Source organism: Hyaena hyaena, unplaced genomic scaffold, assembly GCF_003009895.1.
Source record: "Hyaena hyaena isolate Hyena2069 unplaced genomic scaffold, ASM300989v1 scaffold_480, whole genome shotgun sequence".
Lineage (NCBI taxonomy): Eukaryota > Metazoa > Chordata > Mammalia > Carnivora > Hyaenidae > Hyaena > Hyaena hyaena.
The window spans coordinates 1,301,057-1,322,671 of record NW_024081108.1 but is presented as its reverse complement, the minus strand read 5'-3'; positions in this window follow the sequence as shown (position 1 = coordinate 1,322,671).

Here is a 21,615-nt window from a genome sequence, read left to right as displayed (position 1 = left end):
TTCCTTCCCTGATCTCCTTTGGCTCTTACTGTCTGTATCGAAATCTTAACACACGCTGCTTCCACTGTTAGTTTTTCAAGTATATGTTTGTAAACTTCTTGAAGGCAGAACAATGTTTGAATGTATCCCCCTGTTAGAGGTGCTCAATAAATACTGTGCTTGACATCTGAGTTTACCCTCACAAGTACCCAGTTTATATTAGCCCTTCTCAATGATATTTTTCCAAAACGTTTTCTACATTCCTCTTTTTCCTAAATAGAGAATAACAAGCCTAATTCCAATAACTCAGAATAGTCACTATGAGACTTTTTATGCCAAGTTGTGATGCAATAGTTTCTCTGCCTCTCCATCCCTCTTTCCCTCTATCTCTGCAATCACTCCTGCAGTCCGTGGCCCCTGCCTCTATCAGTCTTCCAATTTTCCAAGTCTGGCTCTGTGATTTGGAAAACAAAACAAAATAAAAAGCAAAAAAATTAAATTATTCTTCACAAGGTTGTTAAATTACTTATGTTATATATTGCAGAATCGGTGAAAGCCCAGAGTGACATATACAAGGTTTAAAACTTAACCTTGATGGGAGCGCCATGGGTGGCTTAGTCAGTTAAGCATCCACCTTTCCCTTAGGTCATGATCTCGCGGTTCGTGGGTTCGAGCCCCGCGTCGGGCGCTGTGCTGACTGCCAGCTCAGAGCCTGGAGCCTGTTTCAGTCTGTGACTCCCTCTCTCTCTGACCCTCCCCTGCTCACACTGTCTCTCTCTCTCTCCTAGAAATAAATAAAACATAAAAAAAAAAAACAAAACTTAACCTTGAGGGCCACCTGGGTGGCTCAGTCAGTTAAGCCTCTGATTTCGGCTCAGGTCAAGATCTCACCGGTTCCTGAATTCAAGCCCCACATCGGGGCTCTCTGGTGTCAGTGCAGAGCCTGCTTGGGATCCTCAGTTCCCATCTCTCTCTTCTCTCTCTCTCCCCCCCCCCCACCACTTGCATGCCATGCACTCTCCCTCTCTTTCAAAAATAAATAAACATTTTTAAAAAAAAAAAAAGCTTAATCCTGATCATGCCTTTGGCAACAGAGGCCTTTCTTCTCATCTATAAACTCAGCCAAAACTCTTAATAAATGTAGTTACAACAGAATTCTTCAAAATGTACATCTAATGCCCAAGTTACCCAAACATCTCTCTCTCTTATAATGAGAAATGATGAATGATGGGGCACCTGGGTGGTTCAGGCCGTGATCTCACGGTTCCTGAGATGGAGCTTTGCACCAGGTTCCATGCATGCAGGCAGCACGGATCCCTCTCTCCCTGACTATCCCCTGCTTGTGCATACATGCACTCTGTATCTCATACTAAATAAATGAACTTTTAAAAAATGAGAAATGAATGCTGAATCTATAGGATTCTCCAGGAACAATCAAAATCATGTACAAGTAATGCATTTGGAAATGTGCAGAAAACTTCCACTTAAAAAGTGCACTTTATGGCTAAAATGAGCAAATCAGAGAACTCTAGATGCTGGCGAGGATGTGGAGAAACGGGCACACTCCTACACTGTTGGTGGGAATGTAAACTGGTACAGCCCCTCTGGGAAACAGTGTGGAGGTTCCTCAGGAAACTAACAATAGAACTCCCTTATGACCCAGCAATAGCACTGCTAGGAATTTACCCAAGGGATACAGAAATGCTGAGGCATAGGAGCACATGTACCCCAATGTTCATAGCAGCACTCTCCACAATAGCTAAAACATGGAAAGAGCCTAAGTGTCCATCAACAGATGAATGGATCAAGAAGATGTGGTTTATCTATACCATGGAATACTACATGGCAATGAGAAACAATGAAATCTGGCCATGTGTAGCAACATGGATGGACCTTGAGGGTGTTATGCTGAGCGAAATAAGTCAGGCAGAGAAGGACAAATATCATATGTTTGCACGTATAGGAGGATTAGGAGGAACTTGACGGAGGAACAAGGGGGAGAAGAAGGGCGGAAATGGTGGGGGAGAGGGAGAGAGGCAAACCATGAGAGACTCTTGAATGCTGACAAAAACTGAGGACTGATGGATGTGAGGGGGAGGGGGGATGGGCATGGAGGAGGACACTTGTGGGGATGAGCACTGAGTGTTATGTGGAAACTAATTTGACAATAAACTATTTGTAAAAAAAATAAAAAATAAAAAAAATAAATAAAAAGTGCACTTTATTTTTTAAAAAATCTGCAAACTACTAACAAATTTCTGTTTCTTCTGAAGGCTCTCACATTCATTCTTCAATTTTAAATGTTTTTTAAATACTAGGGGTACCACACAAATTACAGTCTTTCTGGGGTGCCAAGTGACTTCCGTTCAGACAAAATGGAATGGAACTTGACCACACCAAAAGGGGAAAAATTATTTTAAAGGTTTAGATTCTCCAACATACTAAGATATTCAGGTCTAAATTCTTAAATGTTTTTGGGTGGCCTGAAATTATTACAAATCTTTAAGAATGTCAGTTAATAAGGTGAACAATACTTGAATTTGGAAGGCAATACAATCACAGTATATTCTTCTGACAAAATACACTGTCTTCTTCAAGCATCTTAGGCTGTCATTGTTTCCTAAATGCTACTACAGCGCCCTCTGGCGTTTAATTTTAAACACTTTTTCCATCTTCCAGATCCCATTTTCTTGGAGAAAAAGAATTCAGGGAGAGGGTTAACTACCTTCATTTATAAAATGGTTGACATTTAAAAAGTACTTTCATGTGCATTATTCCATATGATTCTCCAGAATTTTCACTGGGCCATAAATTCTTGAGGGCAAGGCCATTTTTCATATTCTTTGAGTGACTTGCAGATAGCAGGGTGTCCAGCAATGTGCCCTATGAGGTAGGCAGAGTAGAATTCATTAACCTCATTGAATAAATCCTGTGTTACAGGGAAAAGACACACTATTTTTCTCACTTGTTTATGAGAAGCTTAATAAGCAAAGGAGAAAAAATCTTGAAGGCTCATAGAACCTTCAAGGTGAACATGATTTTAAGGATGGATAATAACAGGTAGGGGAGTAACCCTATTAGGAGATACTTCCTGAAGAATTAAGGGGTAAATTTCACAAGATTTGCAACTTTCTTTGAAATGGTTCATCAAAAAGTATGTGTGTTAAGAAAGAGAGAAAGGAAATGTGACAAAAAAGTGTTAATTGGTACATCTAGGTGAAAAACAGAGGTGTACATTGTCCTGTTTTTCAAATTCTGAAATTGTAAATCTTTTCATATTAAAAGTTGGGTCAAGTATGACATATATTTTCTGAATTCCATATTAAATAATCAAATCATTTTTTAAATTATACCTCAAAGGGTGGTCAGTGAACGCTAGGTTGAACACCCTCACAAGCCAATTTTTTCTTTATGGTTAAAGCTAAGATCTGCCTCCCTAGCTTTGCTCTCTGGAGCATCAGAAAGTTTAGTCCCTCTGATAACTGAAGATAGCTGGGATAATCCCTTTCTCCCCTACCACCATGTCCTCTTTACTCCTAATTAATAACTCTAAGTATACTTAAAGTCAATATTCCACATGCAGTGTGAATAATATACTAGTGAATGCAAGCTGTATTTATATATTCTTTAGTAGGCCTTCTCCATCATTGACAAAAATTGAGCTGTATAAAATTCCTAAATATTTCCTCTCCGGAATTCTACTAACCCAGAATGCTCTTATTCTATCCCTTGAACCCAAAGATAGACCATGGGTCTTCTCTGAAGTTTCAAGGTCTTTTTAGAAGGAAATTAGAAGTAAACAGGCATTTAATAATATAGGAGAAAAACTATAACCTCTTTATTTTATTGCTAATAACATTTTTTATCCTTCCTGGCAATAAACTTGTTTATAGACCTACTTATAATGTAGCTAATAAAATTTGAGAACCTGAGAACCTGACCTTAAAAATAAAAACGTTTATGGCACAAAAACAGACACATAGACCAATGGAATAGAATAGAGACCTCAGAACTGGACCCACAAAGGTATGGCCAACTAATCTTTGACAAAGTGGGAAAGAGAATCCAATGGAAAAAAGACAGCCTCTTTAACAGATGGTGCTGGGAGAACTGGACAACAACATGCAGAAGAATGAAACTAGATCATTTTCTCACACCATACACAAAAATAAACTCAAAATAGATAAAGGACCTGAATGGGAGACAGGAAACCATCAAAACCCTAGAAGAGAAAGCAGGAAACAACCTCCTTGACCTCAACCACATCAATTTCTTACTTGACACATCCCCAAAGGCAAGGGAATCAAGAGCAAAATTGAACTATTGGGACCTCATCAAGATTAAAAGCTTCTGCATGGCAAAGGAAACAATCCATAAAACTAATAGGCAACCGATGGAATGGGAAAAGATAGTTGCAAATGACATATCAGATAAAGGGCTAGTATCCAAAATCTATAAGGAACTCACCAAACTCCACACCCAAAAAACAAACAACCCAGTGAAGAAATGGGCAGAAGACATGAACAGACACTTCTCCAAAGGGGACATCCAGATGGCCAACAGACACATGAAACGATGCTCAGCATCCCTCCTCATCAGGGAAATACAAATCAAAACCACACTGAGATACCACCTCAAGCCAGTCAGAGTGGCTAAAATGAACGAATCAGGAGACTCTAGATGCTGGCGAGAATGTGGAGAAATGGGCATCCTCCTACACTGTTGGTGGGAATGTAAACTGGTGCAACCCCTCTGGAAAACAGTATGGATGTTCCTCAAAAAATTGACAATTTGTGAGGAACTCTCATATGACCAGCAATAACACTGCTAGGAATTTACCCAAAGGATACAGAAGTGCTGATGCATAGGGGCACATGTACCCCAACTATCATAGCAGCACTCTCAACAATAGCTACAACATGGAAAGAACCTAAGTGTCCATCAACTGATGAATGGATCAAGAAGCTGTGGTTTATCTATACCATGGAATACTACATGGCAATGAGAAACAATGAAATCTGGCCATGTGTAGCAACGTAGATGGAACTAGAGGGTGTTATGCTGAGCGAAATAAGTCAGGCAGAGGACAGATACCATATGCTTGCACATACAGGTTGATTAGGAGGAACCTAATGGAGGACCATGGGGGAGGAGAAGGGGAAAATAGTTGGGGACAGGGAGGGAGGCAAACCATGAGAGACTCTTGAATGCTGAGAACAAACTGAGGGCTGATGGGGGTGAGGGTGAGGGGAAGGGGGTGATGGGCATGGGGGAGGGCACTTGTGGGAATGAGCACTGGGTGTCATATGGAAACCAACTTGACAATAAACTATTTTAAAATTAATGAATTAGGGAGGGGCAAGATGGCAGAGAAGTAAGGAGCTCCGTACTTGCACTTGAGCCCATACATCACACCGAAAAGATCTGAAGCCATTGGAAACCTTACAAAACCTGAGAGATTGGGAGAAAAAGGACGCAGAATCCACAGAGAAAGCCTTCTAACGTGAGTGCGAACCAGGGAAGATAAAATCGGGCCGGGATCCGAGACTCCAGGGTGGGAGGCAATTCCCCTCTACCCTCTACGGGGAGTGAGAGGGGAAAAGGAGAGAGTCCAAAACAGAAAAACCTCCGCTTGGGGCATAGAAAGACCGTACTTTCCAAATACCTGCACGCCAGGTCCCCTCGCGCCAACTGGTCCCGGCGGGGCGGGGGGGGGGGGGGGGGGGGCTGAGCACACAAACTGCTTCTTTGTGCTGACTCCTGGCGGCTGGACTTCAGAGTGGTGGCGCGCCTGCCGCCATTGTGGCTCCCGGGCAGCTGGGCGCCTTGAAAGAGCCGCGCGGACACCGGGCGTCCGCGCTCCTGGCTGGCTGGGACTCGAGAGGGAAGGCAAAGAGCTAAAAACTGGGAAATTTGCCTGTGAGTTCGTGTTTCAGCTGACAATCCACAGAGGGACCTGGGTTTCCTCACACCAGCGGGCTCAGCGCACCCGGCAGGCAAGATCCCGCGCATGCGCGCCAGCCCGACCCAGAGAAGGAAGCGGCAATTCTGACTCCGCCCCCAGAGCTCAGCAGGGGGCCTGGAATTGCCCCAAGGGGGTTGCCTGGGAAGCTGTATCCAAAGCAATTTCAGCGGGGCGCGGACTGGGATTTGGAGATTGGAACTGGCCTGGGTTGAAGAGTGCAACCAACTTCGGCTATGCCCCCGGTACGGGGAGTTTACACGCCCAAAAAAGCGAGATGCAGCACTTGGTTCAAGAAGGGACTGGAGGGCCGCCACTCTCCTCCCCACAACCGCCGAGGCAGAGCTCCCGCCTGAGGCACTGGATCACGCCACGCCCATCCCTGCCTGAGAGGTGCCCTCCTCCCTTTTTTTTTCTTTTTTTTCTTTTCTTTTTTTTTCCCCTTTTTTCTTTTCTTTTTTTCTTTTTTTCCTCTTTCTTTTTTTTTCTCTTTCTTTTTTTCTTCTTCTTTCTCATTTCTCTCTTTTTTCCCCAGAACACTGACCTGATTAATTCTGGTCGCCAGCTTGCTTAAACAATCACAACTAGTCCATTCTGTACATGTAAATTCTACACCTACCGACATTTTCATATCTTTCTCTCAGGAGTAATTAGGCTATATAGTTTCTCTGGATAATTCCAGCATCTTTCTCTCACCTATCCAACCATATTCTACCCTTTAGCTCTTTGAAAAAATCTTCTTATCCCTTCTGCCTGTTCATTCTATTTCCAATTTTCCCTCAGCCCCGCCCTGTCTTCTCTTTCTTTCTCTATGCTCTTCAACCAGCACTGCATACACACAGCTATTTAACTGTAGCTAGGAAATCCGGTTATATGCTTTAAACCGTTCTTTGTCCATCGGTTTTCTTCTTTTTTCCTTTTCTTTTCTCCTTTTTGACCCTTTTATGTATTCTATACTCCCTATTATTCGCCCTCCCTCCTCCGTCTTTTCGCTTAACTTTTTCGTTTTCCCTCTCGCTTTGCATGTTAGTTGAATTAGCCTGTGCGTTTGTGTGCTGCTGCTCCCTGTGTGTTTGTCTGTCTGTTTTCTTTTCTAGGGCTACCTCAAGAAATAAGCCAGAGTACACAAGGTGGAGAGTCCCAAATATCACTACGAATAGGAAAATAAAATAACTAAGGTCCCAACAAGAGAGACCAAGAGATACCATTTAAAAAACACTCTGAAAGGATAGGCCCTGGACATTCAAAGAGTCTTCTTGGATATAGCAGCACTCATAGATACAGAGAGCATAAGAGGTCTTTAAAACCAACAAGAGCCGGAAAGCTAACTAAAATGACGAAACGAAAGAGCTCTCCTCCAAAGAAACTCCAAGAAGAAATGACAGCTAGTGAACTGCTCAAAACAGATATCAGCAGCATAACTGAACAAGATTTTAGAATAATAATGGTAAAATTAATAGCTGGGCTTGAAAAAAAACATAGGGGACATCAAAGAAACTATGGCTACAGACAGAATGGAAAATAAAAATAGGCATGAAGAATTAAAAAATGCGATAAATGAGATCCATAATAAATTAGAGGCCTCCAATGCACGGATTGAAGAGGCAGAAAGGAGAATAAGTGATTTAGAAGACACCATTATAGAAAAACAAGAAGCTGACAAAAAAAGAGACAAACTGATCCAGGAACAGGAAAGAAGAATTCGAGAGCTCAGCGATACGGTCAAACGCAACAATATCCGTATCATAGGAATCCCAGAAGAGGAAGAGAGAGGGAAAGGTGCTGAAGGAGTCCTGGAACAAATTATAGCAGAGAACTTCCCCGACCTGGGGAAGGAAGTAAATGTGGAAGTACAAGAGGCTCAGAGGACTCCCCTCAGACGTAACCTGAATCGATCTTCTGCACGACATATCATAGTGAAAATGGCCAAATACAAGGACAAAGAGAGAATTTTGAAAGCAGCTAGGGAGAAAAGGGCCCTAACATACAAAGGGAAACCTATCAGAGTGGTGACAGACCTATCTACTGAAACTTGGCAGGCTAGAAAGGAATGGCAGGAAATCTTCAATGTGATGAACAGTAAAAATATGCAGCCAAGAATCCTCTATCCAGCAAGCCTGTCATTCAAAATAGAAGGAGAGATAAAAACCTTTCCAAATAAACAGAAATTGAAAGAATTTGTCACCACGAAGCCAGCCCTACAAGAAATCCTGAGGGGGATGCTCTGAAGGAAAGGTTGCAAGGAACAAAGATACCAGAGACACCACCACAAACATGAACCCTACAAAAGATACAAAGACTCTAAACCCACATATTTCAATAATAACACTGAATGTAAATGGGCTGAATGCTCCAATCAAAAGACATAGGGTAGCAGAATGGATTAAAAAACAAAATCCATCAATATGCTGTCTACAAGAAACTCATTTTAGACGGGAAGATACCTTCAGATTAAAAGTAAGGGGATGGAGAAATATATATCATGCTACAGGAAATCAAAAGAAAGCCGGAGTAGCGATACTTATATCAGACAAACTGGACTTTAAATTAAAGACAATCACAAGAGATGAAGAAGGGCACTACATAATAATTACAGGGTCCATCCATCAGGAAGAACTAACAATCATAAATGTCTACGCACCGAATATGGGAGCACCTAAATATCTAAAACAATTAATCACAAACAGAAACAAGCTTATAGATAAGAATGTGCTAATAGCAGGGGACTTTAATACTCCGCTTACAGCAATGGATAGGTCAACCAGACAGAAAATCACTAAAGAAATAATGGACTTGAAAGACACATTGGACCAGATGGATCTGACGGATATATTTAGAACTTTACATCCTGAGGCCAGGGAATTTACTTTCTTCTCAAGTGCGCATGGCACATTCTCCAAGATAGATCACATACTGGGACATAAAGCAGCCCTCAATAAATATAAAAGAATAGAGATCATACCATGCACACTGTCAGATCACAATGCTTTGAAACTTGAAATCAATTACAGGAAGAAGTCTGGAAAACCGCCAAAAACATGGAGGTTAAAGAACACCCTTCTAAAGAATGAATGGGCCAATCAGGCAATTAGAGAGGAAATTAAAAAATATATGGAAACAAATGAAAATGAAAACACAACAATTCAAAATCTATGGGATGCGGCCAAGGCAGTCCTAAGAGGAAAGTACATTGCTCTCCAGGCCTATTTCAAGAGATTAGAAAAAGCACAAGTCCAAAATCTAACAGCTCACCTAAAGGAGCTAGAGGCAGAGCAACAAGAACGCCCTAAACCCAGTAGAAGAAGAGAAATAGTAAAAATTAGAGCAGAAATAAACAACATAGAGACCAAAGAAACAATTGAACAGATCAATGAAACCAAGAGTTGGTTTTTTGAAAAAGTAAACAAAATTGACAAACCTCTAGCCAGGCTTATCAAAAAGAAAAGAGAGAGCACCCAAATAGACAAAATTATGAATGAAAATGGACTTATTACAACCAACCCCTCAGAAATACAAGCAATTATCAGGGAATACTATGAAAAATTATATGCCAACAAATTGGACAACTTAGAAGAAATGGACAAATTCCTAAACACACACTCACTACCAAAATTCACACGGGAAGAAATAGAAAACCTGAACAGACCCATAACGAGTGAAGAAATCGAATCAGTGATCAAAAATCTCCCAACAAATAAGAGCCCTGGACCTGATGGTTTCCCTGGGGAATTCTACCAGACATTTAAAACAGAATTAATCCCAATTCTTCTCAAGCTATTCCAAAAAATAGAAGTCGAAGGAAAACTCCCGGACTCATTTTATGAAGCCAGCATCACTCTGATTCCCAAGCCAGACAGAGATCCAACAAAAAAAGAGAACTATAGGCCAATATCCTTGATGAATACGGATGCAAAAATTCTCAACAAGATCCTTGCAAATCGAATCCAGCAGCATATCAAAAGAATCATCCACCAAGATCAAGTGGGATTCATTCCTGGGTTACAGGGCTGGTTCAACATTCGCAAATCAATCAATGTGATCCATCATATCAATAAAAGAAAAGATAAAAACCATATGATCCTGTCAATAGATGCAGAAAAAGCATTTGACAAAATACAGCATCCCTTCTTAATAAAGACTCTCGAGAAAGTTGGGATAGAAGGAACCTACTTAAACATCATCAAAGCCATCTATGAGAAGCCTTCAGCTAACATCATCCTCAACGGGGAAAAACTGAGAGCTTTCCCCCTGAGATCAGGAACACGACAGGGATGTCCACTCTCACCACTGTTGTTTAACATAGTGCTGGAAGTCCTAGCATCAGCCATCAGACAACAAAAGGAAATCAAAGGCATCAGAATTGGCAAAGAGGAAGTCAAACTTTCACTCTTCGCAGATGACATGATACTCTACATAGAAAACCCGACAGACTCCACCAGAAGCCTACTAGAACTGATCCAAGAATTCAGCCAAGTTGCAGGGTACAAAATCAACGTACAGAAATCGGTTGCATTTTTATACACCAATAATGAAGCAACAGAAAGAGAAATCAAGAAACTGATCCCATTCACAATTGCACAAAAAACCATAAAATACCTCGGAATAAACCTAACCAAGGATACAAGAGATCTGTATGATGAAAACTATAGAAAACTTATGAAGGAAATTGAAGAAGACACAAAGAAATGGAAAAACATTCCATGCTCATGGATAGGAAGAATAAATATAGTTAAGATGTCATTACTACCTAAAGCACTCTACACATTCAATGCAATTCCAATCAAAATTGCACCAGCATACTTCTCAAAACTAGAACAAACTATCCAAAAATTTGTATGGAACCACAAAAGACCCCGAATAGCCAAAGTAATACTGAAAAATAAAACCAAAACGGGAGGTATCACCATCCCAGACTTCAGCCTCTACTACAAAGCTGTCATCCTCAAGACAGTATGGTATTGGCACAAAAACAGACACATAGACCAATGGAACAGAATTGAGAACTCAGAAGTGGACCCAAAAGTATACAGCCAACTGATCTTTGACAAAGCAGGAAAGAATATCCAATGGAAAAAAGACAGCCTTTTTAACAGATGGTGTTGGGAGAACTGGACAGCAACATGCAGAAGAATGAAACTAGATCATTTTCTCACACCATGCACAAAAATCAACTCAAAATGGATAAAGGACCTGAACGTGAGACAGGAAACTATCAACACCCTAGAGGAGAAAGCAGGAAACAACCTCCTTGACCTCCACCGCAGCAACTTCTTACTTGACACATCCCCAAAAGCAAGGGAATCAAGAGCAAAAATAAACTGTTGGGACCTCATCAAGATTAAAAGCTTCTGCACAGCCAAGGAAACAACCCAGAAAATTAATAGGCAACCAACGGAATGGGAAAAGATAGTTGCAAATGACATATCAGATAAAGGGTTAATATCCAGAATCTATAAGGAACTCACCAAACTACACGCCCGAAAAACAAACAACCCAGTGAAGAAATGGGCAGAAGACATGAACAGACACTTCTCCAAAGAGGACATCCAGATGGCCAACAGACACATGAAACGATGCTCAGCATCCCTCCTCATCAGGGAAATACAAATCAAAACCACACTGAGATACCACCTCACGCCAGTCAGAGTGGCTAAAATGAGCAAATCAGAGAACTCTAGATGCTGGCGAGGATGTGGAGAAACGGGCACCCTCCTACACTGTTGGTGGGAATGTAAACTGGTACAGCCCCTCTGGAAAACAGTGTGGAGGTTCCTCAGGAAACTAACAATAGAACTCCCTTATGACCCAGCAATAGCACTGCTAGGAATTTACCCAAGGGATACAGAAATGCTGAGGCATAGGAGCACATGTACCCCAATGTTCATAGCAGCACTCTCCACAATAGCTAAAACATGGAAAGAGCCTAAGTGTCCATCAACAGATGAATGGATCAAGAAGATGTGGTTTATCTATACCATGGAATACTACATGGCAATGAGAAACAATGAAATCTGGCCATGTGTAGCAACATGGATGGACCTTGAGGGTGTTATGCTGAGCGAAATAAGTCAGGCAGAGAAGGACAAATATCATATGTTTGCACGTATAGGAGGATTAGGAGGAACTTGACGGAGGAACAAGGGGGAGAAGAAGGGCGGAAATGGTGGGGGAGAGGGAGAGAGACAAACCATGAGAGACTCTTGAATGCTGACAAAAACTGAAGACTATGGATGTGGGGGGGAGGGGGGATGGGCATGGAGGAGGGCACTTGTGGGAATGAGCACTGGGTGTTATGTGGAAACTAATTTGACAATAAACTATTTGTAAAAAAAAAAAAAAGAATACAAAAACACTAATTTAAAAAAAAATAGAATTAATGAATTAATTAAATTTAAAAAAAATAAAAATGTTTATAATTAACCAAAGGGGTCTGATTACAGATATGAAAAAAATAAAATAAAATAAAATTCTCTATCATAAGCTACTTTTAAACCCCTGATTTGATAAGGTATTAAATTAAAAAGTTTTCCAAAAGAGACCTAAAAACTGACTCTTAACTACAGAGAAGAAACAGGTGATTATGGGGGGGGGGGTGAGAAGGGTGAAATAGGTGAAGGGGATTAAGAGTACACTTATCTTGATGAATACTGAGTAATATATGGAGGTGTTGAACCACTATACTGTACACTTAAAACTAATACAACATTGTATGTTAACTACACTGGAATTTAAAAAATTTTAAGTCTATTTTCTCTGAAAAAATAATAAATTTTAAAAGTTTCCAAGAATATCTGTGGGTTCTCCTCATCAATATGGAGATATGTGTGAATATCCACAACTCTTACTAGAATGTCTTCTGGTTTTGTTAAAAAGAAACCCATTCTCAGTTAATTTAATATTATTTGAACTAAAATGTCTTGTAAGACTCCAAAGACTTTAGGGGCGTCTAAGTGGCTCAGTTGGTTAAGCGTCTGATTTTGGCTCAGGTCATGATCTCATGGTTCGTGAGTTGGAGCCCTGTGTCAGGCTCTGTGCTAACAGCTGGGAGCCTGGAGCCTGCTTTGGATTCTGTGTCTTCCTCTCTCTGCCCTTTTCCCCACTTGTGCTCTGCCTCTGTCTCTGTCTCTGCCTCTCTCTCTCGCTCAAAAATAAATAAACATTAAAAAAACTTTTAAAATGTTGCCTTGTCTTGTGAAAATAACCTCCAAGAGGAATTGCAATTCTGATAATCTTATAGCCAAGATTTTGACCTGGTAATAATTTGTAATTGATGTTTCTAAGCAGTCTTCTAGTTTTTCTGCCAAATTAAAATAGACTCCTTAGCACGTTCCTTTTCTCCCACATGCACAATGTGGAATTATTAACAATAATTTGTTAATTATTCCACAATAATGGAGTAATTAAAAGCCTATGCCTTTGTTATATTTACTTTTTTATGCTGAGAGCCTGAATCTATGCTTCGTTTACATTAATAAATACATGGATGAGGGCACAAGTAGAAAAACAGGTGATAGGGAAAACAATTATGGATCCAGAATAACAAGATAAAATTGATCCCATTGAGAACAAATTTCTGCTTCCTGCATGATGAAAGGAACCCACTGTAATCAACCTGTCACAGAATGGCTGTCTAGTCCCCTTTAACCATTATACCATATTGGGGACCCAGGGTTGTTGGGAGTTGCTATCAATCTGAACATTCAGCAGTGGCAGAGCCAGAACACATTCGGTCAGGAATGATTATGCTGTTGGGCTATGCCCTCTATGGGCACTACATTTATAAGCCCACTGAGCAAGCACCTGGGGGACTTGCTGAACAATATCCCCAGGCTGGGTCACCTTGTCTACCTGGTCATTGACAATTGCGTCCAAAATCAGACCTTTTGGTGAGATTCACAGGGAGCATAAATTTTCTCACATACAGTGCCCCATATAAAAGGGCCAGCCACATGTCTCTTTTCCAGGCTTCCTTATTACCAACCTCATTCCTTCAAAGTCCCTGACCATCTGACCAAATAATTAATTACTGCCTATCAATCAATGTAGATCCACATCTCAGGCCATTTCATTCTTGACAAAGAGGACTCAAAGAGATATAATGTTTGAAGCTCTGTACTCCTGCAAGATTTCCCAAATCAACCTCTACCAACTGCCAGAACATTCTGCAGAGTATTGTAAACCAAGCTGAAATTCTCTTCCTCCTCTATAAACTGATTATACAGGGGTGGAAGTGCAGAAGGAGTGTGAGTCAAATGCTCGGGATCTGTTTGGGTCCAGTCCTATATATACATGTCTTCTTTACAATGCTATCTTCCTGAGCGTGTCCAACCTTGTAATCCTATAGATCCAATAATAACCAGTTCGTGGTGAGAAATTCAGACAGCATGATCACCTAGCATCTCCTAGTTAGGCATTTTCCATCATAAGCAGGACTGAAGAGAGCATGACTTTGCTCTAAAATTCTCAGTTCTTTCGAGAAACAGGCAATACTGAGCTCAGGGAAGGTGGGAGTCTCCCTCAGCCCCAGGAGTTAAACTATGAAGGGTCTAATCCCATTTTCCTTTGCTAGTGACTGATTTAGGAAAGACATAGGACTCTGTTCTAGTGAGACATAAGGGAAAGTCCATTAGAGGGCCTTGGGGAGTGGTTTCTCCTTTGATTTTTTTAAAAAAGGAGGGTAAAGTGAAGACATTTCCCTTCCTGCCTTTGGATACTGTCATATACAGACATGAGAGGCTGGATTGTAGCAGCCATCTTAAAACCATGATGGGGAAAACAAGAAAATAACAGAGCAGCTAAACTAAAGCCCTGACATCATTGAGCAACAGAATTTACCATTCTCTTTCATTAAACCATCCAGTGCTTTTAGAAGGAACCATCTACCCCCTTCAGCTTTGAATGAATTGTGCACTTTGATATGCTTCTCTGGCAAAACCCGTGTAGTCCCTGAGGCTTTGCCTCCAATACTTACTTCATTCCAGAAAATCAGAGTTGATTTTTTTAAATTAACTGTTCCATCCCTACATACCTAGAGACACTCTGCTCATTAGAGTCAACTGAATTTTCACTGCTTTAAGCTTCAACCAGGTCAGATAATTAACCCCAGATTAACCCACTGATGGTCTGTTTTCCTGAAAAATTCCAGGTACTGTTTTTGTGTGATTTCATTAGCAAACCACAGAAACCAATCCTGGCTAATTTAAAATGATAAGGAATTTATATAAAAGACATTGGGTTAGGTCACAGTATTATCAAGAGGACCTGAAACCACTTTTAGCTCTGAGCTAGCTGTCAGCACAGAGCCCGACGCAGGGCTCGAACCCACAAACTGTGAGATCATGACCTGAGCCGAAGTCGGATACTTAACCGACTGAGCCACCCGGGTGCCCCTCTATGGGTTTTGATAAATGTATGATGACATGTATCTACCATTACATGCAGTAATTTCGCTGTATCATACAGAGTAATTTCGCTATCTTAAAAATCTTCTCTGTTCCACCTATTCATCCCTCTCTCCCCCCCATCCCTAGGAACTACTGATTTTTTTAAACTATATCCATAGTTTTGTCTGTTTCAGAATGTTATATTGTTGGAGTCATACAGTATGTTGCCTTTTCAGATTGGCTTCTTTCATTTAGTAATATGCATTTAAGATTCCTCCACGTCTTTTCAGGGCTTGATAGCCCATTTCTTTTCACCATTCGACAATATTATATTGTCCAGATGAACCACAGAGTATTCAACCATTCACTTACAAAAGAATATTTGGTTGCTTCTAAGTTTTGGCAATTATGAAGAAAGCTATAAATATCCATGTGAAAGTTTTGGCAATTATGAATAGAACTGCTATACAATTTGTACAAACTTAAGGTTTCAACTTATTTTGGTAAATATCAAGGAACATGATTGCTGGATAGTATGGTAAGAATATGTTGTTTTGTAAGAAACTGTCAGACTACCTTCCAAAGTGGCAATATCATTTTGCATTCCTACCAACAATGAATGAGAGTTCCTGTTGCATTTGGTATTCTGTCTTGTATTTTGGCCATTTGAACAGGTATGCAGTAGTATCTTCCTGTCTTGATTTGCAATCCCCTAATAACATATGTTGAATACTTCTTCATACTTCATTGTCATACATACATCTTCTACGATGGGGAAATTGTTCAAATCTTTTGCCCATTTTTCAATTGAGTTGTTAGGTTTTTTTTTATTGATGAGTTGTAAGAGCTCTTTGTATATTTTGGAAAAACATCCTTTACAAATATGCCTTGCAAATATTTGCTCCCAGTCTGTGGCCTATCATATTCTCTTGACAGTGTCTTTCACAGAATATAAGTTTATTTTCATGATGTCCAGCTTTTCAACTATTTCCTTTATGGATCATACCTTTGGTATTATATTTAAATATCATCGCCATACATAAGGTCATCCAGATTTTCTCCTATGTTACCTTGTAGGACTTTCATAGTTTTTTATTTACATTCACATCTATGGTCTATTTTGAGTTAATTTCTGTGAAGAATAAAGGTGTGTATCTAGGTTAAGTTTTTGCATGTATATTTCCAGTTGTTCTGGAATCATTTTTGAAAAGACTATTTCCTGCATTGTGTACTGTATATTGCAAATGTTTTTTGCTATGTTGTCAAAAACCAGTCACTATATTTATGTGGGTCTATTTCGGGACTCTCTACTCTGTTTTATTGATCTATTTATTTTTGCTGATAGCACACTGTCTCAATTATTATAGCATTACAGTAAATATTGAAGTTGGGTAGTGGGAGATCTACAACTTTGCTCTTCTCCTTCAATACTCTGTTGACTTATTCTGGGTCTCTAGCCTCTCCATATAAACTTTAGAGTCAGTTTCTTGATATCTACAAAATAACTTGCTGGAATTTTGAGTGGGATTGTGTTGAATCTATAGATCAAGTAGGAAAGAACAGACATATTGACAATATTGAGTCTTTCTATCCATAAACATGGAATCTCTCTTCATTTCTTTCATTCTTGTTTGATTTCTTTAATCAGTTTTACAGTTTTCCCCATATAAATATTGTACATATTTTGTTATGTTTACACTTCAGTATTTCATTTTTTTCTACAAGCTAATATAAATGGTATTGTTTTTAATTTCGAATTTCACTTGTTCATTGCTGGCATATAGGAAAGTAATTGACTTTTGCATATTACCTTGTATCCTACAAACCTGCTATAATCACTTATCAGTTTTAGGAGCTTTATGTGGATTCTTTCAGATTTTCTACATAGGCAATCATGTCATTTGTAAACAAAGACAGTTTTATTTCTTCCTTGTCAATAACTATACCTTTTATTTCATTTTCTTGTCTTCTTGAATTAGCTAGGACTTCCAGTAGATGTTGAAAAGGAATGGTGAGAGAACATCCTTGCCTTGTGCCTGATCTTAGCAAGAAAGCTTCTAGTTTATCTTTATTAAGTATGTTGTTACTTGTATATTTGTTGTAAATGGTCTTTATCAAGTTGAGGAAGTTCTTTTCTATTCCTAGTTTCCTAAAAGTTTTTACCATGAATAGGTGTTAGATTTTTTCAGATGCTTTTTCTACATCTATTGTTATGATCGTTGTATTTCTTCATTAGCCTGTTGATGACAGATAACGTTAACTGATTTTCAAATGTTGAGCCAGCCTTGTATATCCCATGTGGTCATGCCATATAACTCTTTGTATAAGTTGTTGGATTCAATTTGATATCATTTTGTTAAAGACTTCTGCACCTAGGTTTATGAGAGATATTGGTCTGTAGTTTTCTTTTCTTGTAATGGCTTTGTCTAAATTTGGTATTACGGTAATGCTGGCTTCAAAGAATTAATTAGTAAATATCCATCTTCCTCTGCCTCTGTCTTCTTGAAGAAACTGTAGATAAATGGCATATTTTCTTCCTTAAACAGTTGGTAGAATTCACCAGTGAACCCATCTGAGCCTTGTGCTTTCTGTTTTAGAAGGTTATTAATTACTGATTCAATTTCTTTAATAGATATAAGCCTATTCAAATGGGTTAGTTTTCTTTTCTGAGTTTTAAACAGATTGAGTCTTTCAAAGAATTTTTCATTTTATCTAGGTTATCAATTTTGTTGGCATATACATTTGTTCACAGTATTACTGTTCACAGTATTATTGTATCACAGATCAGGCACAAGGCAAGGATGTCCTCTCACCATTCCTTTTCAACATCTACTGGAAGTCCTAGCTAATTCAATATTTTATTTTATTTCCCTTTGGATGTCCATGGGATCTGTAGTGATGTCCCTTTTCAAGTCCTGATGTTAGTAATTTGTGCTCCTTTTATTCTTAATTAGCCTGTTGAAAGGCTTATCAATTTCACTGATCTATTCAAAGAATCAGCTCTTGGTTTTGTTGAGTTTCTCAATTGATTCCTGTTTTCAATTTCATCAAGTTCTACTCTAAATGTTATTATTTTTCTCCTGCTTACTTTGGATTTTATGTTCTTCTTTTCTTACTTTCCTAATGTTGAATCTTAATGATTAGTTTCAAATCTTTCTTCTTTTCCAATATATGCAAAGCGATAAATTAGCACTGCTATTCCTATTAGCACTGCTTTCACTATATACCACAAGTTTTGTTGTGTTTTCACTTCCATTTGGTTCAAGATAGGAACCAAAAGAAAACTTTCTTTCCATCCTCCACACGGAACAGCTTGCCCAAGACCCCATTTCAACTCGAGTAACTAAAACCTATTTATAGGCCAAGTCCTACATACTCCCTGAAGTCACAAAAGTGTGAGGACACCCCTATGACTAGATCTCTCTGGAGTTAACTCCCAGACTTAATCCACACTAAGCCTCTAGAAATTCATCAATTACACTTCACATTTTCCAAAACCAATACTGGTTCCCCCAAAGGTGGGTTTCTCCTCCCGTGAGTTGTGATTCTCTGTACCCATTTGACTTTCCAATTCTAGGGTTATTGGTTTGCTCCCTGATCTTAATTCTCTGGCAGATCTAAGAAGAGTTTTTGATTTCTCAGTTTGTTCAGCTTTTTACTTTTTGTTAGGATGGAGTGACAATTTTCAACCTCCTTACATGCCAGACTGGAAATTAGCAAACTAGCAAGGTACTACAAGAAGGAAAATGTTTCTTCCCAGAAGACAGACAATATATTTACAACTGGGAAAAGAACATTAACTCTCTGTTAAAAGCTTTCTTTCACTAAAAAAAAAATAAAATAAAATGCTTGTACATTCCAAGCAGAAGTTCTATCACATACAAATGCCTGGAATCAAAAAAGAGAATGGTCCTTTTAAGAAAATGTTCTATAAGGTTGGAATGAGATTTGTGTAGTGGAACAGCAAATCATAAGGATGTAGAGATAAGTAAGAACCATATTATGCATGAACCTGACTGACCCAGCTAGTGTCTAGATTTTATTCCTGTCTCAGCCCTTGAAGATTTTTAAATAGTCGAATGACATTTATTTCATTATAATCCACAGCATTCAAAAACTATAAAAGGTGAAAGGAAATGGTATGAATTCATGTAGATCTCTCTGTCGATCAGAAAGATCATTAAGGGGGTATTAGTTGCAAATGCATTATATTCAGGGGCCTGACAACAAAGACATCAGATAGGGGGCTTTTCAGAAACCCTGTAAGACACAGTGAGATCCTAAACTAAGGCAGCAGCAGTTAGGGGTGGGGGTCTAGGGGAACAGAGCATGGGGACAAAAGATGTGAGAGGTATTTTGAGTTTGGTGCCAGATTGGATGCAGGTCCTAAGGGACAGGGAGAAGTTGTGATTTCCAGGTTTCTGGCTGGGGCAAGTAGTCATGGTGGGGCCACAGAAAGACGGAAGGAAGAGTTCATTTAAGGAGAAAAGATGATGAATGAAGACAGATTTCTAGTAAGCAGTTGTATGCCCAAGCCTGGAGATGACCACACCCATCCTTATTCATACTCTAGAAGCTGTTCTTCTATAAAAATAAATTAAAAGTCATGATATAGATGAGAGGGTGGGGTAAAGGGAAAGACACTGGAGAGATTTTTTTTTAATGTTTATTTATTTTTGAGAGAAAGAGAGAGAGAGAGGACAGGCAGAACGCGAGAGGGAGAGGGGCAGAGAGAGCGAGGAAGGCACAGAATATAAAGCAGGCTCCAGGCTCTGAGCTGTATGCACAGAGCCCAATGCAGGGCTGGAACTCACCAATGGAGAGTTCATGACCCTACCGGTGAGATCATGACCTGAGCAGAAGTTAGACGCTTAACCCACTGAGCCACCTAGGCACCCCTGGAACAGAATTTTTTAGATCATCAGCCCTTAAGATACATACGGAACAAAAAGAGCCACGAAAAAGACTGAGAAGCAGAGAAAGAGAATGCTCTGGTAGAGCTATTTTAAAATAGTTCAGCATCTACAACAGAGTTTAAGAGTAAACTGGCAAATACTCCATCTTCCCTCTCTCTCCACTGTGGCCACTCCTAAACCACACCATATCAAACACGTTCACTTTCCAGAGGCTTTTCACTCACTCGTACTCCTAGCAGTTTTCTTCCTGTATCCTACTAACCGCTAAAAGACTACTCACCCTTCAAAAGCAGCTGGAATAGGACCCTGGCAAGTTTCCTGAACGGGTACCTCCTTCGTCTCTCTTTTATCATTCTTCTCCCAGCTCAGTTTTCCCATCAACGGAGAGTCTTTTTTTTTTATTTTATTTATTTTTATTTATTTATTTTTTTTACAAATAGTTTATTGTCAAGTTGGTTTCCATATAACACCCAGTCCTCATCCCCACAAGTGCCCTCCTCCATGCCCATCTGCCCCCTCCCCCGACATCCATCAGTCCTCAGTTTGTTTCTCAGCATTCAAGAGTCTCTCATGGTTTGCCTCTCTCCCTTTCCCCCACCATTTCCGCCCTTCTTCTCCCCCTTGTTCCTCCGTCAAGTTCCTCCTAATCCTCCTATACGTGCAAACATATGATATTTGTCCTTCTCTGCCTGACTTATTTTGCTCAGCATAACACCCTCAAGGTCCATCCATGTTGCTACGCATGGCCAGATTCCATTGTTTCTCATTGCCATGTAGTATTCCATGGTATAGATAAACCACATCTTCTTGATCCATTCGTCCGTTGATGGACACTTAGGCTCTTTCCATGTTCTAGCGATTGTGGAGAGTGCTGCTATGAACATTGGGGTACATGTGCTCCTATGCCTCAGCATTTCTGTATCCCTTGGGTAAATTCCTAGCAGTGCTATTGCTGGGTCATAGGGGAGTTCTATTGTTAGTTTCCTGAGGAACCTCCACACTGTTTTCCAGAGGGGCTGCACCAGTTTGCATTCCCACCAACAGTGTAGGAGGGTGCCCGTTTCAACGGAGAGTCCTTTTAAGAGCTAGATCTTACTCGTGTTCTCAAGTCACAGCGCACCCAGTGTCAAAGGAGCACAGAATGGTGCAGGCCTCTCTTTCGCAAGTGCTTCCAGTTAAATTCCCGGTCCCTCACCTTCCGCATCTGTCCTTCATAAGCCTATCTACCCTGCTTGGGCTAACGTTACAAGGGAGGAAAAAACTTCCTCACACAGAGGTTCTACATCTAGCCAGCGGGTTTCTGGCACAAAGCCGCTGCCCTCCAGCCTCGTGGAAACCCCTCCAGCTGTGGAGGGAAAACACGTGGGCGCCTGCT